The sequence below is a fragment of the Mustela nigripes genome, chromosome 5, assembly GCF_022355385.1.
Source record: "Mustela nigripes isolate SB6536 chromosome 5, MUSNIG.SB6536, whole genome shotgun sequence".
NCBI classification, from domain to species: Eukaryota; Metazoa; Chordata; class Mammalia; order Carnivora; family Mustelidae; genus Mustela; species Mustela nigripes.
This window is the reverse complement of record NC_081561.1, coordinates 134,589,011-134,608,478: the sequence shown is the minus strand read 5'-3', so window position 1 is coordinate 134,608,478 and position 19,468 is coordinate 134,589,011. Positions and strand designations below refer to the sequence as shown.

The 19,468-nt window shown below is 49.1% G+C and overlaps 1 long non-coding RNA gene across 1 annotated transcript; it reads right to left on the bottom strand.

Annotated features, from left to right (window-relative positions):
• Positions 1 to 14,637: 14,637 nt before the first annotated feature.
• LOC132017505 (uncharacterized) lies at positions 14,638 to 16,383 on the bottom strand. The gene is made up of 3 exons (XR_009404299.1): positions 16,275 to 16,383; positions 14,899 to 14,938; positions 14,638 to 14,796 (listed from the first exon to the last, which is right to left on the bottom strand). It is a non-coding gene; the product is annotated as an uncharacterized LOC132017505 (long non-coding RNA).
• Between the last annotated feature and the right edge of the window lie 3,085 nt (positions 16,384 to 19,468).

Below are 19,468 nucleotides of genomic sequence, written 5' to 3'. Positions count from 1 at the left end.
CTGAAGTTAGGATGAAGATGGTTTATCCGACAGAGAAGGGCTGGGGGGAGAGAATAATCCAGATAGTTTTAAGCAGGCGAGTAATAATATGACTCGATTGGGGCTTTAGATTTATCTCCGGACTTAATGTTTAGTATCACACATTGAACCCTCTGTTAGGCTGTTTGCAAGTTTTTTGGGGGTTCCCCACTGTCTACAGCATCAACGATGAACTCTTCTGTCTTGTATTCAAGGTCCTTTTTGACCCAGACCATCTCTGTTATCCTCACCGGTCCCCTCCCCTCCTGTGCTCTGGTCACATACATGATTGACTCTTCTTTTAAAAAAGCTGTGTTCTCACTTCTTGAACACATTTCCCATCCGTCGTCCTGCAGGCTTTTCCCTGTCCCACGCCTCTGCTTTGATGGCCTTGCTCACTCCCATTTTTCAACGTTTATTTCTTCACCTAGTTCATTTCAAGAGACTGGATATACAAATGGATGATGGCCAGACTAGCTATAAAACTGGAACTCTGCTCCAAAACTTGTAGGAACCTGCCAAGGAAACCAGTCCTGGATGTACAGTAAACAGCCTGGGAAACTAGCTGGCTCAAAGTCAGACTTGTAGGAAGTCAAACTGCGATCTCTAGTAACAATCCAGGAAGTTAAATAGTAACTTCCAGAAAGATAAGCCCCACATGGCCAGGACTTGTTTAATAACTGGCATCTTTCCTGGTTTTCATCCTGTTTCCAACTTAGGACCAACCAGAGAAAGCCAGACACGTACCCTCACCAAATGCATAGAACGTACCATTTCTGGGTCGCTGCGCACAGCTTTGCGACACCAGCAGCCTTCGTTGGGGCTCACCTGAAGCTTTCCCACCTCTGTCTGCCCTCGAGTCTCCGCCACAAATGACAGTGGCTGTCAGGTCTGAGGAAGTAGCCTTTGCCTCTTCTCGTTTGGTTGGTTTTTACCTATTCCCACAGTTTGTAAAACTGTTAAAAATAAAACAAATATAGCACTGCTATTTTTTGGATAATCAAAGAAAGTACCGTTGGTTTCTTTCCTTCAGAAAAGCAGTTCCCTAGTCAGTATAGAAAATGACTGATCTCCACACTAGCCCGAGGAGAAATGGTCAGATGCCCCGCCTCACTGTGGGAATCTTCCAGCCCATTTTGCTTGGTTTTATCCACAGATGCTAGAATAAATCTTGGTTGTTTAATGAGTCAGTCTATTAGTAATACTTTGAACTTACTTAGCTTGAGGTTAACCTTTGATTTTACTAGAGCCATTTGGCTCATTTGCCTGAAGGCTTGGACGGCGTGTGGTATTTTCAGCTATACCAGGGGTGCTCCTGGCCGGTGGCTGGGACCCTTCATCCGCCCACTCTAGCTCCTTAGGCAGCCTCTTGGGCCAACCCCCTAGGGCTTAGCCCATCATTTCCTTCTGTCCCCTTTTATCCTTAAATACTAGATCACCTGCAGTGCTGAATATCAATTTTCTAAGACTTCGAGAAACCCTGATTACGCAGTAGGAGTTTGAAAAACCTGCTAACCTAGTAGGACAGAATTCTTTACAATGAATTATTTGATCCTAAAGCGGTGTTCTCAAAAGCGTCAGTGGCTTTTCTAGTGATACAGAATACTGTGCAGATCTGTGATGCTATCAGTCGAATCTGGCCTGGTTTACTACCATTCTTCTTCCACCAGGATCCTGCGGTCCAGGAGCCCTAAACCGCCTGACCCCCACTCATACCTCCCCCGCGCTGGCCTTTGTTCTCCTGCTTTGTCCTGCTTGGACACCCTTCTTCTTCTTCTTTTTTTCCTTAAGATTTTATTTTTTTGCCAGAGAGAGACAGAGAGAACACACGCAAAGGGAGGGCGCGTGCTGCAGGCAGAGGAAGAGGAAGACCCCCTGCTGAGCAGGGAGCCCGAAGCAGGGCTCGACCCCAGGACCCTGGGATTGTGACCTGAGCCAAAGGCAGACGCTTAACTGACTGAGCCACCCAGGCATCCCTTTGGGATGCCCTTCTACCTTCCTCATCTGGACACTGGCCATATCTCTCACTGTTCAAGTCCAGTGTCAGCAGATGGGAAGAGCACTTTAGAGGGGGGTGTGTGGTCATTCTCTGCTTGTACTTCCTGGCTGTGGGAGGCTGGGCAGATTACTTCACTTTTTAGTCTGTTTTATCATCGATGAACCAGCTTTAAAAATAATTACCAAATAGGTCTGAGGACTTAAAGGCAAAAATGCTTATTACAACATTCTTGGCATAATGTTCTCTTTCTTGACATGGGTGGTTACACAGGCATTTGCTTGTGAGAATTCATTGACCTGTATATTTACGTCTGTGCACTTTTCTGTGTGTTGACGTCAATGAAAAAATTAGAAATAACTAGTCCAGCTTAATAGGGTCTTATAAATATTATAAATGTTGGCTGTCTTTGCCTCTTTTCTTTTCCCGTCAAAAGGCAGATGACCAGAGTTGGGTTGGTTGACCAATGAAGGAATGACGGATTGAGATTCACAAGAGCTAGATGTGTTCCGTGGAAGGACTGAGGGCAATAGATAAAATGAAATCAGTGTACAGAAGGTCCAAAAGGAAACAATGCAGTAATGAGTGGAAGGTGTGCTCTAAGAGGATGGTGATGAAACTGCCGAGATTTCAGCTGACCGCAGACTGGATTGCCCTCAACAGTCTAGCTTGGCCGCTAAGCTCTATGGCCGCCGCTAAGCTCTATGGCCATCGCAAAGCAAACAAGCAACCATAAACCGAACCCAACCAGAACAAACCAGAAATCTCAACACAACGTTAGGTTTCAACAGATGTGTCATACTCAGCTCCCGGGAGGAAAACGAACCCACTGATGGCTGAATCTGTCAGACCACACCTGTATCATGGGCATTCGGTTAGGGAAGCCTCTGAGGATGGGTCTAGACCAGTGACCCAGTACCAAGTTCAGTGGCTAGGATCCTAAGAGGGGCTTCGAATCATGTCCTAGGAAGAGCTGGAGATTTGAGCTTTAAGAAAATATTTGGAGGGTGACTGGGAGGGCTTCGTATGTAGGAAAGGATTTTGTCAAAGGTTAGATTTATTCTATGTAGCTTCATAAGGGAAAACTGACTCGGTAGGTGAGAGTCTAGGTTTTGGATCCTATTAGGAAGGAGGTGGCTCCTGTGGTGTCTTGAGAATAGAATGGACTTCCTGTCCGTCACTGGGAGTATTTAAGCACAGGCTCAATGGTTGTGGCTTACAGCTGTTGTCGATTATATTTCTCTTTTGGGTGGGATGGAGTTGTATGCCCTCTGTTATGTGTTGAATTGTGTCCCCACCAAAAGTTGTGTTGAAGTCCTAACTCCTGGTCTTGGGAAGGTGATTTTATTTGGAAATAGAGTCTTTGCAGCTGTGACCTTTGCGCCTAATGACCTTGAAGATGAGGTCATTAGGGTGAAACACCATCCATAGAACTGTTGTCCTTGTATGAAGGGACCAGAGACAAACAGGAAGGCACAGACGTGGAGAGGGAAGCTGGCCCTGTGACAACAGAGACAGAGATCGCCTCCCCAAGCCAACGAATGCCAAGCACAGCAGGAAACGTCCAGAAGCCAGGAGACAGAACCTGGCTCTGCCCATGCCTTGCTCTTCAGAACTGGAAGAGGAGAAAATCACGTGGTGTTAAGACACCCAGTTTGTGGCCCTTGTGATGGCAGCCTTACTCGGTGTGTTATACCTTGAAAAGCCATTCCAAGCCTCTGAACCCTTACTTGCCAGAGAGCAACAACACAGGCAGGCAGGCCTTGCAGGCCTTATGTCTGTGGGAACCCATACACCTGTGGCTCTCTGTGTCCTCATGTCCCCTCCCCTCTGGGTGACAACCCTGTCTCCTGACCCTCTCGTTCTGGGTGCCTCCTCCAACAATGCCATGGCTGCTGAAGCCCGGGGAGATCCTAGGACACATTTCTCCTTCTCCTTCCGACCCTGCTTTCCAGCCTGGGAAAGCCCAAGGCTCAGAGTTTGGAAGCTCTGTGAGCCAGGGTCAAGGGCAGGGCTCTCTCTTGCTTTCAGTAGGAATCAATAGGACTTGGGAGCCCTAGCCCAGATATAAGGAAAAAGGCCTTCAAAGCTGCAAATAACTCACCTAGAAATGAACTTCTGGAATGCGGTGGTCTGTGAGTTCAGGGACAGCCTGTGTTTGATGCTCAGGCCCGGTTTCTAGATAAGGTTGTAACATTGCAGCAGATTGAAACCTTCAACAGTCCAGAAACATGCTGAAAGAACTCATAAAGCAACTCATTTTTCCTCCCACTGAAAGTCAGGAATGTCCTTGGAGGACTTTTGCTGAGACGTGTGAAGGATTTGCTTTTTAAAAAACCGTAAATCAGGACCTCCCTGTGATTCCTGCACAAGCCCCGCTGATTGGGTGCAGACCTTGTCTGGGTACCTGATTCTCCTCGTGGGGAAGCAAACAGGGCCCACGTAGGCCAAGCCCCGATCTGGAAAAGGAGGGTAAGGAGAAGTCCTTCCAAACCAACCCCCTAAGCCCCCCATGGCAAGTACAACTTGGGTTGCCCTCTGACCTCCTTAAAGAGACAGGGGCTTGAGTCCTGGAGTCCCTACAGCCCTCTAGTGTCCTTGGGTCCAGCCACACAGCTCAAGTTCATCCCTTTGCATACTGCATTTCCACAGAAGATGGTACTTGAAAAGACAGCCCACGGCTGACGTGTGTAGATGTGAAATTTGAAAACCACTCCTGTGGTCTGGAAGAACACTACGGTGGGTTGAATAGGTTCCCCCAGAAGATACGCCCTTGCCTTCACCCCTGCAACGTGTGATGTTACCTTATTTGGAATAAGGGTTCTTGGCAGATGTAATTAAGAACCTCCAGGGGATACCTGGGTGACTCAGTCGGGTAAGCGTTTGCCTTTGGCTCAGGTCATGATCTCAGGGTCCTGGAATTGAGTCCCACACTGGGGTCCTGGCTCCGCGGGGAAACTGCTTCTCCCTCTGCCTTCCACTTCCCCTGCTTGTGTTCTCTTTCTCTATCAAATAAATAAATAAAATCTTGAGCTGAAATGATCCTAGATTATCCCGATGGGCCCCAAATCCAGTTTACAAGTCCTTATGAAAGAAGAGCAGACACAGACTCTCAGAGAGGGGAGAAAGCCACGGGAAGATGGAAACAGCGCTGCGAGCTACTCAGCAGCCGAAGAAAGCCTGATCCCCAGAAGCTGGAAAAGACCGGGAATGGATTCTGTTCTAGAATCTTCAGAGGGACAGGGGCCCTGCTGAGCCTGTGATTTCAGACTTCTGGCCTCCAAACCTGGGGTGATAAGTTTCTGCTGGACTAAGCCACCAAGGGTGAGGTAATTCATTGCAGCTGCCACAGGAAGCTAGGAGAACCGTCACCTGAACCGGGACACCTTCCGTGTACACTCTAGTGTCAATGCTGTGTTAAGACAAATATTACAAATGAACTTCTGGGAGTCGATCCTGAAATACATAAGAAAACATGGAAAAATTTAAATACGTTCATCAGAGTGCAGTTTGGGAAAAGTTGGAAACGATCTGAATGTCTCACCATAGGGGATCAATTAAATAAATTATGGGGCAGCCATTTAGAGAATCCCATGTAGCCATTTAAAGAACATTACAGAAATGTAGCTACTGATGTGGAAAGATGTTGCCAATTGGCCTATATGATCTCATTTACAAAATACTAAGTCTATATATTATGTATGAATACATAGAAAAAATCTAGAATGGAATGTAAACAGTGGTTTTTCTTGAAAGAGTGGGTGTTTTAGGTTCTTTTGCTTCTCTGGGCTTTCTGTAATTAAGATGTAATTTATAATAATAGTGTAAAGTGTTTGCAACAACAACAATAGCAACAACAAAGGCAACGAAAGGCGTTTATTTCATCTGGAGGAAGCAAAAAGCATGAAACTTGTCATCAGCTACACAATGGGAAGTGTTATTTTCCTGTGGAGGATTTAGGAAAATGGGCACGGGAAGAGGTCAATCCGGCGCAGGGGCAGCCTTCATTCCTGGGAGTTCGGAATGATACCAGGCCAGGAGTAAGTTGGGAAGCAGGGGAATGCTAAACTAGACAATTGCAGGACTTGTCAGAACCTTGTACGTGCCAACACCGTGGCAAGTCTCCAAGAGACACGTGGGATAACATTTTCCCTCCTACACCATTTGATCACCGAGCCAGGAACATCTGGTAGTACTCCTGCTCTGAGAAACACAGTGGGGGGAAGCTTGGAACACTCTTTGACAAAAAGCAGTTCAATTAAGCGAAGAGCAAAACTACCCAAAGAGGGAAGAATGTTTCCGGTTTATATATTGCTGAGAAAGCCTGGCTGCTCCCCATGAGGAGCACAAGGAGCAGTGTCCTAAAATAATATTATAAGTCTGGCCAATAAGAACCCAGAGCACGGAGCAGATGGGATCCTCCCGGCTCTTCGGGCTCCACATTTTAGAATGCGAGAGAGGGTCCTGAGAATTCCGGCAACCAACACTTGTATAAGAGGCGGTTACATTCATTACGTGCGAGGGACAGCCCAAGTGAACGCACATCATCTGGGTCCAAGAGTTTTACTACATAAAAGAAAGGTGCCAGCAAACATCTTGCTTGTGTTGACAGGTGGGGAGAAAAGCAGCCCTTGCCAGAGGGAGGGAGGCAAAGAGGTCGGCTCCGCACGGTGGCGGTGTCCTTCCCAGAGGGCCCTTTACAGACCCCCGTCCCCATGGCAGAGGCCCTCACCTGGCCTTCCTTGTCCTGCCCACACTGACCAACAGCACTACACTGAACTCTCCTTTTTCTTTCTTTCTTTTCCTCTCCTTCTTTCTTTTCTTGTCCCCTCTGAATGCACCCTTGAGAATCCAGAGATCTGAACTCTATTCACAGCCCGCCCGACCCGGGGTGCCAGAGGGCCGGAGGGGGGGTCACTCCCCGGGCTACACAGGATGCCTGAGGCCCTGGACCAAATGGCACGTGAGGGGACATCCTGTGTCGGGACAACACTCCCGGCCCAACCAGACCCCCCATGTTCCCTGCGGGGTCCTGGCTGTGGTCCCCTTTCTCCTTCCTGTTGTTCTTTCCTTGGCTTATTTGTTCCTTTCTCTTGGTACAAGACATTTGGAATGAGGGGCAGCCCCACTGCGGTCGGGAAGCTGCTGTTGAGTTTTTTTATGGCTCTTATGTTATGTTTTCTCCCATCCCCAAGGGGCTGATAGCCTTTTGGAGCCCCAGCCCCAGAGACCTGGACAGCCCATTAACCCTGAAGCTTCCTGCCCTTCCCCCACACACTGATTACGAGAGCCTAAATTAGGGTGAATCGGCATTAAAAACCCCAAAACAGAAAAACCCCAAGTAATCTGAGATGTAGAACCCCCCCCCCACCCCCATGCCCCAGGCACTTGCTGGCCCAGCTGGACCCCTAGTGTTCCCCCCATACCTGCTCACATCAAGATCTGTTTAGTTGATCATCTCTATAGTTCTCAACTGGGTCCTCTTCAAGCTGATGCAACTGGGCGGATAAAGCCCAAATCTTTAGTGAGCATATAACTAGGATGTCCCTGGAATTGATTATCCAAGTTGGGATACTTTAGTGAGCGAAGGAGACACCATGAATAATTATGTCGAGAGGTAGGCACGCCATCACCAGGTGGTTGTATGCCTTCTCTGGTTATGAGCTCTCTGTGAGCTCACAGAGCTGACCTCCTCTTAAGACTTTCCTCCTGGGACCCCAGCCTGCACTATTAAAGATCTCAGGCTCCCTGTGCTACTCGAAATTCCATCATGTGCCTTGTTCTCTTTCTTTTAACTCCAGGTCACGCTGTTCTCTCTGGCATCTTCACACAGCTAACGCCCTTCCTTCTGGCCTCAACTGAGACATTACTTCCTTGGGAAGCCTCCCTTGTCCATTTCCACCCCCATGGGGTTACATCACCCCCCCCCCCCAGGGATCCGCCTACCTCATGGGGGCAGTATTTTTTTGTAATCATCTGTTGACTGGTATGTCTCTTCTCCCAGGAGCCTGGAAGCAGCTTTAGGTTTTGTTCTTGACTACATTTAGGGCCTAACTTGTCTAGTGGGAGGCTAAAACAATCACTCCACAAAAGTTCATCTCTAAAACTGTATACACAGTCCTGTTAATTACTCCCCCGAGTTCATCATTAAATCCTGACCCTGCATGCCCCAGCCTGGTGAGAGCTGGGCACAGAGATAAAGAGGAGCCCGCCCTCACCCAGCTCCCTTTCCAGGGGGAACCACTCTTCTCGAAGCACCTGCGCTTCAAGGATATTTCTGCAGCATCCGAGTGCCTTTGGACACCTTTCAAGTGTTAAGCATTTTTTTCAAAAGGGCCACAACAACAACAAAGACAAGAAAGACTTGGACAAGCGCCATGTGACCCAGCGGCTAATCATGGTGCCTCTGCTGCCTGACCGCCATTATGTGTCCGGCCTACTACCTTCTGGACCAGTTACGTATGTTCTCCGAGCTTCAGTCTCCACCTCAGGGATGTGGGGACCAACAACTGTGCCTGGTACACAGTAACTGCTTGGTAACTGTTACTGCCGATAGACAGTTTGGCCCAAGGGCTGCTGCGCTCGCCGGGGACCCTCCTGGGGAGGTCATGAGCCCTTGAAGGGGACCCGCAGTCTTGTCAGGATCCTTTGCAACACGACGTGTAGGCCAGTCTCGTCTCTCTGTTCGGCAGTTGTAGAGAAACATCTGGAGGGTCGGGGCCAGCTGGAAACAGCTTTAGGTTTGGACAATAGCCACTCTCAAGGTCTGTCCCAACCAGAGCAATCTTGGCAATCAACTCGGGACAAAATACATGGCAATGCAGCAAGAGAGACTGGGCATCACGTGGAGACCAGCACAGAGAGCAGAGAGGACCCTCTGCATTTGAGATTTTCTGAAGATTAAAGGAAGCTCATTTTATTTTATTTATTTATTTTTTAAAAGGTTTTATTTATCTGTTGGACAAACAGAGATCACAAGTAGGCAGAGATGCAGGCAGAGAGAAAGGAAGAAGCAGGCTCCCCGCTGAGCAGAAAGCCAGACATGGGGCTCAATTCCAGAACCCAGGATCATGACCCAAGCCGAAGGCAGAGGCTTTAACCCACTGAGCCACCCAGGCGCCCCTAAAGGAAGCTCATTTTAAAATTTGTTTTGGAGGCCCTGCCTGTTCCCTGCCACTCGCTATCCATCAGCGGATCAGCATGCAGGATTTCTGCACGATTTTCGTACCAAGAACGAGAGTAATTTTGATGTAGAAGCTGCATGTAGTGGATGGGCAAAGTAGAGAAGACTGCCCAAACACCCCCATTTGCTGTTGACGGAGTTGCATTTAAATGGGCTCTCCTAGGGGCGTGGGGGGATGGGGAGCTGGGGGACAGACCCTGGGGAGGGCACGTGTTGTCATGAGCCCTGGGTATTCTAGAAGACTGACGAATCACACACCGGTGCCTCTGAAACCAATAATACATTGTAAAAAATTGCCTCTTCTTCTGGGTGGGGGGGGGGTGGCGCTTTCCAGTTGGCATGGCACGTTCCCAGAGTGCCCAGTGCAGGCTGGTGACCCAGGCAAGTGAGCGGTCCTGAGCGTCTGCAGAGTGTACTCCTCGCTGTAAAAAGCCGCCCGCCGAGGTCCTCCCCAGGAGCAGACGGGGCAGTCTTTGAGGGAATGTGCATCAGCCCAGCTCGTCTCCTCTCTGCGTCATTGTGGTGCCACCTCTGCGGGGCCTTTTCCCAGCACCGTGGGTTCAACTCTGGTCGAGGAGGCTCTCCCGGCCCTCGTGGCTCCCCGAAGGGGTACAGAGACATGAGAACTGAATACATCCGCACGGGTGCTGCGCATCTGAGCTGCGGGTCTTCCCTGTGGCGTCCTGCTCGTGAGGCGGCTGGAGAGCAGCACCCGGGAGCGGAGCTGCCTGAGGAAGAGGCTGGGGAGGCAACTAGGGAGATTCTGACCAGGAGGATGTGGGCCCCTGAGTGAGTGAGTGTGTGTGTGTGTGTACAGCTGTCTAAAACACTTCTTGCCCCTTGTTGATGCCCACAGCTTACCCTTCCGTCCACAGACGTGCCTTCTTGTGGGACACTTTCCTGCCCATCCACGTCTGGGTTGGCTACACGGCCTGGTGCCCTCTTGGTCCCCTGAACTCATGGGTCTCAGGCCTGAGCGCCCGGAGCTCTGCCCCTGCCCCCCTGCACCCCTCCAGAGATGCATGTGGTTGCATAAGGAGAGCCTCCCGCATTGACCCCTGTATCCCCAGCTCAGCACAGGCCCAGCAGGTGACGGTCATTCATCAAGTATCAGTGCCATGAAGCATAGAAGGAAAGGAAGAGGGATGGGGAGGGGCAGGGGGAGGAGGGTAGAGGGAGAAGGGCAGGAGGAGGGAAGAAAGTGGTGGGGAAGGGGAAGAGGAGAAAGGGAGGAAGAGGAGGGGGAGGAGAGGGAAGGGAGGAGGAGGGGGAGGTGAGAAGGGGAAGAGTGGGAGGGGAGGAGAGGAAAGGAGAGAAGGGGAGGAGGGGGGGGAGGGGGAGGGGGGAGGAGAAGGGAGGAAGGGGGAGGAGGCTGCAACTTTGTGGGCTAAAGAGAAAGCATGAAACTTGAGACTCCAATTTGTTTTGCCTAAGAGCCCTGAGCAGTGTGGAAGGACCCTGGCTATCTAAAGAAAGCATGTGGGTTCGAAGAGCTAGACCTTTATCCCAGTTTCGCCATCAATCCTCATTTGACTTTGGGCAGTTTAATAGAATTCCTGAAGCTTCATTTTTTTTCCCCCCAGATTTCCAATGAGGACAACTCCAGGAATGTATAGATGTGTGCTGGAGTTCAAATAAAATATGGGTAACGTAGCTATAAAAACTCGGTGCATGTTGCAAATTGCAAAAAAAAAAAAAAAAATTGCATATGAGTTTAGAATAAAGTGAATTTTCTTTTAAAGATTTTATTTACTTATTTGACAGAGATCACAAGTAGGCAGAAAGGCAGGCAGAGAGAGAGGAGGAAGCAGGCTCCCTGCTGAGCAGAGAGCCAGACATGGGGTTCAATCCCAGGACCCCTGGATCATAACCCAAGCCGAAGGCAGAGGCTTTAACCCACTGAGTCACCCAGGTGCCCCTAGAATAAAGTGAATTTTATGAAGAACCTCAGAAGTCAAACTGGTAGCTCAGGGACAGAAGTTCCATCTATCCCCTAAAGGAGCTAAGTGCACTTTTTCTTGCCTTTAGCATTTCTTGGGTGAGTCACATGATGTCTGAGATCCCCAAGGCACTGAGAGTCCCGACTGCCCTATGGGAAGGGGATGCAGGAAGAACAGACTCATGTTTCCCTTGACTTGACCTCTCAGCCAGAAACACAGGAAACACACTCTACTGGACTCCCTGAAATCCTCACTTGTAAGCATTTATAGCATCATGGGTGTAGGAACAATTTCACAAAAAGAAAACTATCAGCAGAGATTCTAGGTTATCACCAACACACACAAAATTGGAACCTTGATATCAAGACAATGATATTTGCCCCCACCCTCCTGTCCCTTCTTCCAGATCTTTCCCTCTGACAAATCTCATTCCCACTTCAACCCTTTCTCTGTAGATAACTGACCTTCCCTCCCACGTCACAGAGAAAACAGAGGCCAAAAAGCAGGAGCTTTCGAAGCTTCCCGTGGCCCACCCTCTACCCCACCCACAATGCAGTGACTTGTCTCCACATTCACCCCTCCCACCCCCCACTTCACGAGAGGACATGTTGTCTTCTCCGTATGATCTTCATTCTTCCACCTCTGTTTGGAATCTTACCCCGTCTCCTGCAGAATTCCATTCTATCAAAGAAACCTTTTACTCTGTCTTCCGCCGCTCCTTCTCTACTTGATGTTTCTGCTCAGACTACCAAGTGACCGCACACAGCATTCTAAGTATTGCTCTGTTTTTCTCTTTCCCTCAGGAGCCACACTTCTGTTATTTGCTTCTTGGTCTTCCATGTCTTCTTTTTGCTCCTTAACCCACTATCATCTGTCTTCTGCCCCCGTCACTCCACAGAAATTGCTTTCACTGGGATCAACTCTTTCCTGTTCTTCCATATCTCTGGTTTCCCGAAAACTACTGCCTCCTGTTTTTGCTCGCACCCCTCCTCAGGTCTATGTGTGGGTTCCACATCCTTTACCCTCCCCTTACCTGAAAGACTTTCCCAGGGCTCTGTGTTCAGACTTGTTCTCACTCTACACACTCTGCTTTGGGGATCTCTCCTTCCGTGTGACAGTTGCCATCTGTACCAGGTTGAATAGTTTTGCCACCAAATTTATCCCTTCCCCAGAACCTCAGAGTGTGACCTTATTTGGAAATGGGGCTGTTGTTGATATACTTAGTTAAGGTGAGATCATACTGGAGTATGGTGGTGTTCTCATAAAAAGAGGGAAAAAGGGGCACCTGCGTGGCTCAGTGGGTTAAAGCCTCTGCCTTCGGCTCAGGTCATGATCCCAGGGTCCTGGGATCGAATCCCACATTGGGCTTTCGGCTCAGCAGGGAGCCTGCTTCCCTTCCTCTCTCTCTGCCTGCCTCTCTGCCTACTTATGATCTCTGTCTGTCAAATAAATAAATAAAAATTAAAAAAAAAAAGGAGGAAAAAAGACACAGAGATGGACACAGGGAGAACCCCCGTGTGACAGTGGAGGTAGAGACTGGGGTTGTGTGACTTCAAGCCAAGGACCACCAAGGATTGGTGACACCATCAGAGGGGCAAGGAGGCAAGAAGGGATCCTTCCCTAGAGCATTCAGAGAGAGCATGGACTGCCACCCCTTGATTTCAGACGTTTGGCCTCCAGAAATCAACGCATCAGTGGTGCTGGAGTCTCTCTGAAGGTTCTACGGCAGGATCCTTTTTTGCCTCTTCCCAGCTCTGGTGGTTGCTGGCAATCCTCCACTCGCAGGTGTGTCACTCCAATTCGATCGTTGCTTTCATCATCACATGATGTTCTCCCTGGTTGTCTGTTTCCAAATTTTCCTTTTCTTATAAGAACACCAGTTATATTCGGTTAGAGACCACCCTAATCCAGTCTGACCTCATCTTAACTCAATTACATCTGCAAAGACCCTGTTTCCAAATAAGGTCACACACATAGGTTCCAGGTGGACATGAAGTTTTTGGAGGAAACTGTTTAACTCAGCACAGTGACTTTCGGCTACAAATTCTTCTCTATCTTTTGAATTGTGCATGTTAAATGTATTACTATCCACTCACTAGGCACCTGATGCCTTTTGATACATGTAGTGACCTTATTTAATTACAGAAGATTCAAAATCCCTAAAGTGAAGCACAGCATCAAGAACCAGATGTCCAGCTCCAGGACTGCCTCCCCTTCTCTTTGGGCCATCACTGAATAACTCCCAAGACCCTAAACTCCTAAGGGCAGGGCCTCTCTGTTTCCTGACCCGCAAACCCCAGCATCTGGCTCTGGTCAGCATTTGTTAAAGAATGAATATGTGGATGGGAAAAATATTTGTTTTAGATTTTAATGCCAAGAATCATTTTGAGTACCGGCATATTTAGGCATAAAGAATGGTGAATGGTGGGGCACCTGGGTGGCTCAGTGGGTTAAAGCCTCTGCTTTTGGCTCGGGTCATGATCTCAGGGTCCTGCAATAGAGCCCCACATCGGGCTCTCTGCTCAGCTGGGAGCCTGCTTCCCCTACTCTCTCTCTGCCTACTTGTGATCTGTCTGTCAAATAAATAAATAAAATCTTAAAAAAAAAAAAAAAGAAAAGAAGAAGAGGAGGGGGGGGGGGAGGGGGGGGGAGGAGGAGGAGGAGGGTGGAGGAGGGGGGAGGAGGGTGGAGGAGGGGGGAGGGGGAGGCGGCGGAAGAAGAAGCAGAATGTTAAATGAGAAAGATAATAACCTACAGGTATAAATGCTTTTAATATTCTTAAAGCCCCTTCTGTACATGATTTAATCTGCTGTGTCCTTCAGAGAGAAGCTTAGCCCAAGGTTCCTGCTCAAGTTTGTGGGGCTAGTGACCGGCTGCTTAGAACTCAGATGTCCTTGCTCCTGCTGGGGCTTCAAACCCCCCTCTGCCTTCAACAAGCGGGTTTTGGTGAAACCCAGTCCTTCTTCACATATTCAACCCAGTCTATTGTGAAAGAAATTTCAATGAGGAAGAAAAGGCCATATTTCTCTTTGAAAAATGACAAAAAGATACACCTGAAAACAAGAAAGTAAAATTCTAGTTTGACACGGGAAAGCCAAATGAAGCTTTTTTTCCCCCTCTAGGCTAAAGGCTACCATTGGAGGGGCGCCTGGGTGGCTCAGTCAGTCAAGCATCTGATTTGGGCTCAGTTCATGATCTCAGGGTTCTGAGATGGAGTCCCACATTGGGCTCCCACTGGGAGTCTGGATGTCCCTCTCCTTCTGCTCCTCTCCCTGCTCGCGCTCTCTGTCTCTCTCAAATAAACAATAAAATCTTTAAAAAAGACGAACATTGGAATATATAAATATTAAACATTTAATATTTAAAGAATTACTTTATTTTATTTTATTTATTTGACAGAGAGAGACAACAAGAGAAGAGTGGGGGGAGAGGGAGTATATATGTTTGTATAAGTACATGTAAAACCCTTGGGCCAGAGCATTTATATCTAGTTAGCTATCCCCTCCCTCATCCCACAAAATGTTGTATCAAAGCAGATAAACTCACAAAGCCTCTCTGACTCTTCTGCAAAATAGGCTCCTTCCTTCCGTCATGGCATCCATGGCGTCAAGGTTGCTAGAGAGAGCGCAGGATTCAACCTTCGGTGTGTTCAACGACCACTGAGAAGTGAGAGGTACAGACGATAAAGGTCAACATCAACTAGGAAAGGTGCTTTACAATTTATATTGTGACACCACATTTTCTGAGTGTAGTTTAATTACCTTTCTCAATTTTCCAGTAATTCCTTGGTAACCATGTTAACTGTAAAAAAAAAAAAAAAATCAATGAGGGGAGCCTGGGTGGCTCAGTGGGTTAAGCCTCTGCCTTCCGCTCAGGTCATAATCCCAGGGTCCTAGGATCCAGTCCCACATCTGGCTCTCTGCTCAGGAGGGAGCCTGCTCCCCGCCCCCAGCCTCTCTGCCTACTTGTGATCTGTCAAATAAATAAATAAAATCTTAAAAAACAAATCAATGAAATAAGACAGTAGACGCTCAGCTGTGATGCCAGGCTGAAGTCTGTTTCCCGGCGCTATACTGATACAGGTTTTAGATGTTCCCGTTTTCACCCCGAGGCGATGGCACTGTGTTCTGACAGCAGGCTCTGTCAGGACGTCCCCCTGAAAGTGCTCTTCCGGCGCTCAGGGTCCCTCCGTGAAGGAGATCTGAAGACCAGAAGAGGGGTCAGGCCTGGGGAGAGGGCCAACCTTTGCCAGGAATCTGGGCCTTCCACATTCCCTTTGCCCAAAGACCCACACAAAGTGTGGCTGATTCCGAGGGAGTGTGGGGGTGGGGGAAAGTGGACGGGAAAGAGCGCGGCAGCCGAGGTTATGGGAATCAAAACACCGGAGGCCTTTCCCTGGACATCAGTATTCAGGACGCTCATTACCCAAATGGACGGATCCTCCCCTCCCCGCACCCCCCACATCCCTCCCCTGGGACAGCGGCAGGCCTTGACCCCTCTGGCCCCCAGGGTGGGCGTGGCTTAGGAGGCACGGGGACAGGCCGGGGTCTGCCGCTCTGCGCTGTCTCCTCCCCACCCCCTTAGTTATCAGAGCGCGGCCTGGCCGCACACGAGCCTTATTGGCCAGGAGGGGAAAAGAGGGAAAGGTCGAACTGTGAGACGCCAATCCATTACTTGCCTCCAGCTCCTTCTTTTAAGCAGGCGAGGAGCCCAGCGGCTTCTGAAGGAATTCCAGGGGCGAGAGCCAGAAGCTTGCTCGGGGGTCCCCTGTATGAGTCGGTTGGGGTTACCTTAATAAACCATCGCAACAGGGCCCCTTAACGAACAGAAATGTGTGCGCTCGCAGCTAGGGAGGCTGGAAAGTGGGGGTGAAGATGCGGGCGGTCCTGGCTCCTTCGGAGGGCGGGGAGGGAGCCTGTGTTCCAGAACTTGCTCCGGCTTGGCCACGGCAGTCTCCTCTCTGGGTCTCCCCACACGGTCTTCCCTCCGTGCACGTGCGTCCCCAAACGTCCCCTCTGATGAGGAGACCGTCGTACCGGCCTGGAGCCCGCTCTCAGGACCTCCCTCATACTTGACGGCCTCTGTCAAGGCCCAGTCTCCGGAGACCGTCATGGTCCGAGGCCCCGGGGGACAGTACCTCAGCGGAGCAGTGTGGGGGGACACAGATCCCGCGGGAAGTCCTCCCACCCCGCACTGTCCACACCAAGCTGTTTTCTCTTGCTGCCTCACGCGGATGTCCCCCTTCCTCCGCCGCGGGACTTCCGGCTCCGCCTCCCCACTTCCGGCCGCCGCCATCACGACACCACACGCGGTTTTACGGCCGTTCCCGGATTTCCTCTCCGTGTCCCTTTCCCGCGCAGGGAGATGATTTCCCCCGTGCGGGCAGCCCGTGAAGCGGGGGAACCTCTCACTTCTCTGACTTCCTCTGCACCGAGGGGATCCTCACCTTCGTTTCTCTCCCGCTCTGTAACCTGCTCCCCGAACGTGGTGTGGACCTTGGCAATCGCAGGAAGCTACTACCCACCTCTGACATCTGGAAGACCAATACCGACTTCGGAATCCACTCCCAGCTCTCCCTCCCATACACCCATCAGTCCTGCTCTTGGGGCTGACCAGCCCCTCCCCCATCCATTTCTCATCTCTCAGCTCCCTTCTAGCTCCTTCTCCTGCATGCCATAGGCATATGCTGTCCAGCGAAGTCACCACTGGCCACATAGAGTTATTTAAACATTCAGTTCTGGGTCATCCTAACCAAATATCATGTGCACAATAGGCTCACGTGGCTAATGGCAGAACAGCAGAAAGTTCTATGGACGATACCACTCAGGATCTCTCAGTTGTCCCTTGAACTAATTCTTCAGGCACTAGCATCCTGCTGAGTAAATGAATAAACGCTCAGGAATTTGATGTCTTCGTCTTTTCCCTGCATCTTGACCAACCGATGCATAGAGGTGAATCAGTCCTACCACCTCCCTGTTCTTGCTTCTACATCTGACTGATGTGCACAGCTGGAAAAGTTACTCAGCGGGGTATCACATCATGATCCTCATCTGTAAAATGGGGTAGTAGTAGTGCTCATAAGATGATTGGAAGGACTGACCGAGATAAGGCCAAAAGGTGTTTAACCTATTTGGCAAATAGCAGCTCAATACTTATTATTATTATTTTATTATTATTATTTTTAAATTTCAAACCTCAGTTGGAGTTTCATGTTGTTATATGCCTCCATATCTTTCCCAGTAAGTGCCTCCCCACCCTTTCCTACTCCTAAAGAGACATTTTATTTTATATTTTTAAATTTAAATTCAATTAGCCAGCATACAGTACATCATTAGTTTCGGATGTAGTGTTCAATAATTCATGCATTGCGTATGACACCAAGTGCTCATCCCATCGCGTGCCCTCCCCACACCCATCACCCAGCTGCCCCATCCCCCTGCCCATCTTTCCTCCAGCAAACTTCAGTTTGTTTCCCAGAGTTTGGAGTTTCTCTTGGTCTGTTTTCCTCTCTGATTTCTTCCCCATCAGTTTTCCCTCTCTACCCTGATAATCCTCTGCACTATTCCTTATGTTCCACATATAAGTGAAACCATAGGATGATTGTCTTTCTCTGTTGACTTATTTCACTTAGCACAATACCCTCGAGTTCTATCCACATCCACCTAAATGGTAGGTATTCATTCTTTCTGAGGGCTGAGTGATATCCATTGTGTATATAAATCACATCCCTAAAGAGACATTTTATTTTATTTATTTATTTTTAAAGATTTTATTTATTTATCTGACAGAGAGAGATCACAAGTAGACAGAGAGGCAGGCGGGGGTGGAGGGGAACAGGTGTCCTGCTGAGCAGAGAGCCCGACGCGGGACTTGATCCCAGGACCCTGAGATCACGACCCGAGCCGAAGGCAGCGGCTCAACCCACTGAGCCACCCAGGCGCCCTGAAGAAACATTTTAGAAGCTCCTCTCCTTTGCGTTTTACCTACAGCATGCCAGTGGGAGAGAATTTTCTTTGCAGTTAGTAATTCTTTGTAGAATACGGCAGATCTGCTTTAAGGTGGTGATTTTTAGTCTCTAAAACCTGTGGTAATTCCCTCTTTTAAGATAAGAAAGAAACAAGATACGATTTCTGGAAGTGTCTCTCGGTAAGGTACAAGATCAGTTTCTTTTTTTTTTTTTTTTAAGATTTTATTTATTTACTTGACAGACAGAGATCACAAGTAGGCAGAGAGGCAGGCAGAGAGAGAGAAGGGGGAAGCAGGCTCCCTGCTGAGCAGAGAGCCCCATGCGGGGCTCGATCCCAGGACCCTGAGATCATGACCTGAGCCGAAGGCAGAGGCTTTAACCCACTGAGCCACCCAGGCGCCCCCAAGATCAGTTTCTTGAGGCTCCTACAACACATCACTACAAATCTGGTGGCTTAAAACAACAGACATTTATTCTCTCTTCATTCTAGAAGGTAGGTAGTGCCATGCTCCCTCCAATGGTCCTGCTCTGGTGGCTCCGGGTCAGTTCTTTTTGGCTGAGGCAGCATCACTGCCATCCCTGCCTCCATGTTCGTGTGGCTTCTTCTTTTGTGTGTGTCTGTGTCTACCCCTTTCTATCTCTCATAAGGACACCCAGCACTGGGATTGGGGCCCCTTGTCTTCTTTGTACTGGGATTATTATTTGTGGAGACTAAGTGATTATGTAGTTTGGTCAATGTCATTGAAAGAAGAATTTATTGCTCACATCTCCCAAGAGAAGGGGACCACCATGCCACTCAGGCCACGTGGGGAGCACCAGGTTTGGTTAGGAGGCAAAACCAGGAGGGACAAGCAGGAGAGGAAATCCTAGGTTTAACCTTCCGTGGAGTTTCTGTGGGAAAGCCAAGGCAGGCAGAGTAAATATTTTAGGATTCACTCCTTTGCATGGTTCTGGCAGGCTGTGGGTCTAGGATGGTCCCTAGGCTGGCACCTGGCCCGGGGTGACTTGGGGTGGGGAGAAACATTGGCTTGGTGTGTGAGTTGGATAAGGAGGTGGTGTTGGGGCTGTAGACTGAGGATTGCTTTGCATGCAAAGGGTATAATTCTGGGCAAACTGTTATCATCTTTAGGAATTAGCTTGCCCCACGGGTGGGGGTCTCTCCCTTTCTCTGTGAGGCCCCCAAATGCCAGAGCTTTGAGAATACAGCAGATAAGAAAATACGCTTACTGTATATGGGCCTGTGATGAACCGATGCCAAATACAAAAATACACCTGGTTAATCCAAGATCACCTTGAGTCAAGAGCCGTAACTTTGTTACATTGCAAAGACCTCCTTTTTCCAAAGAAGGCCAAGTTCACAGGCT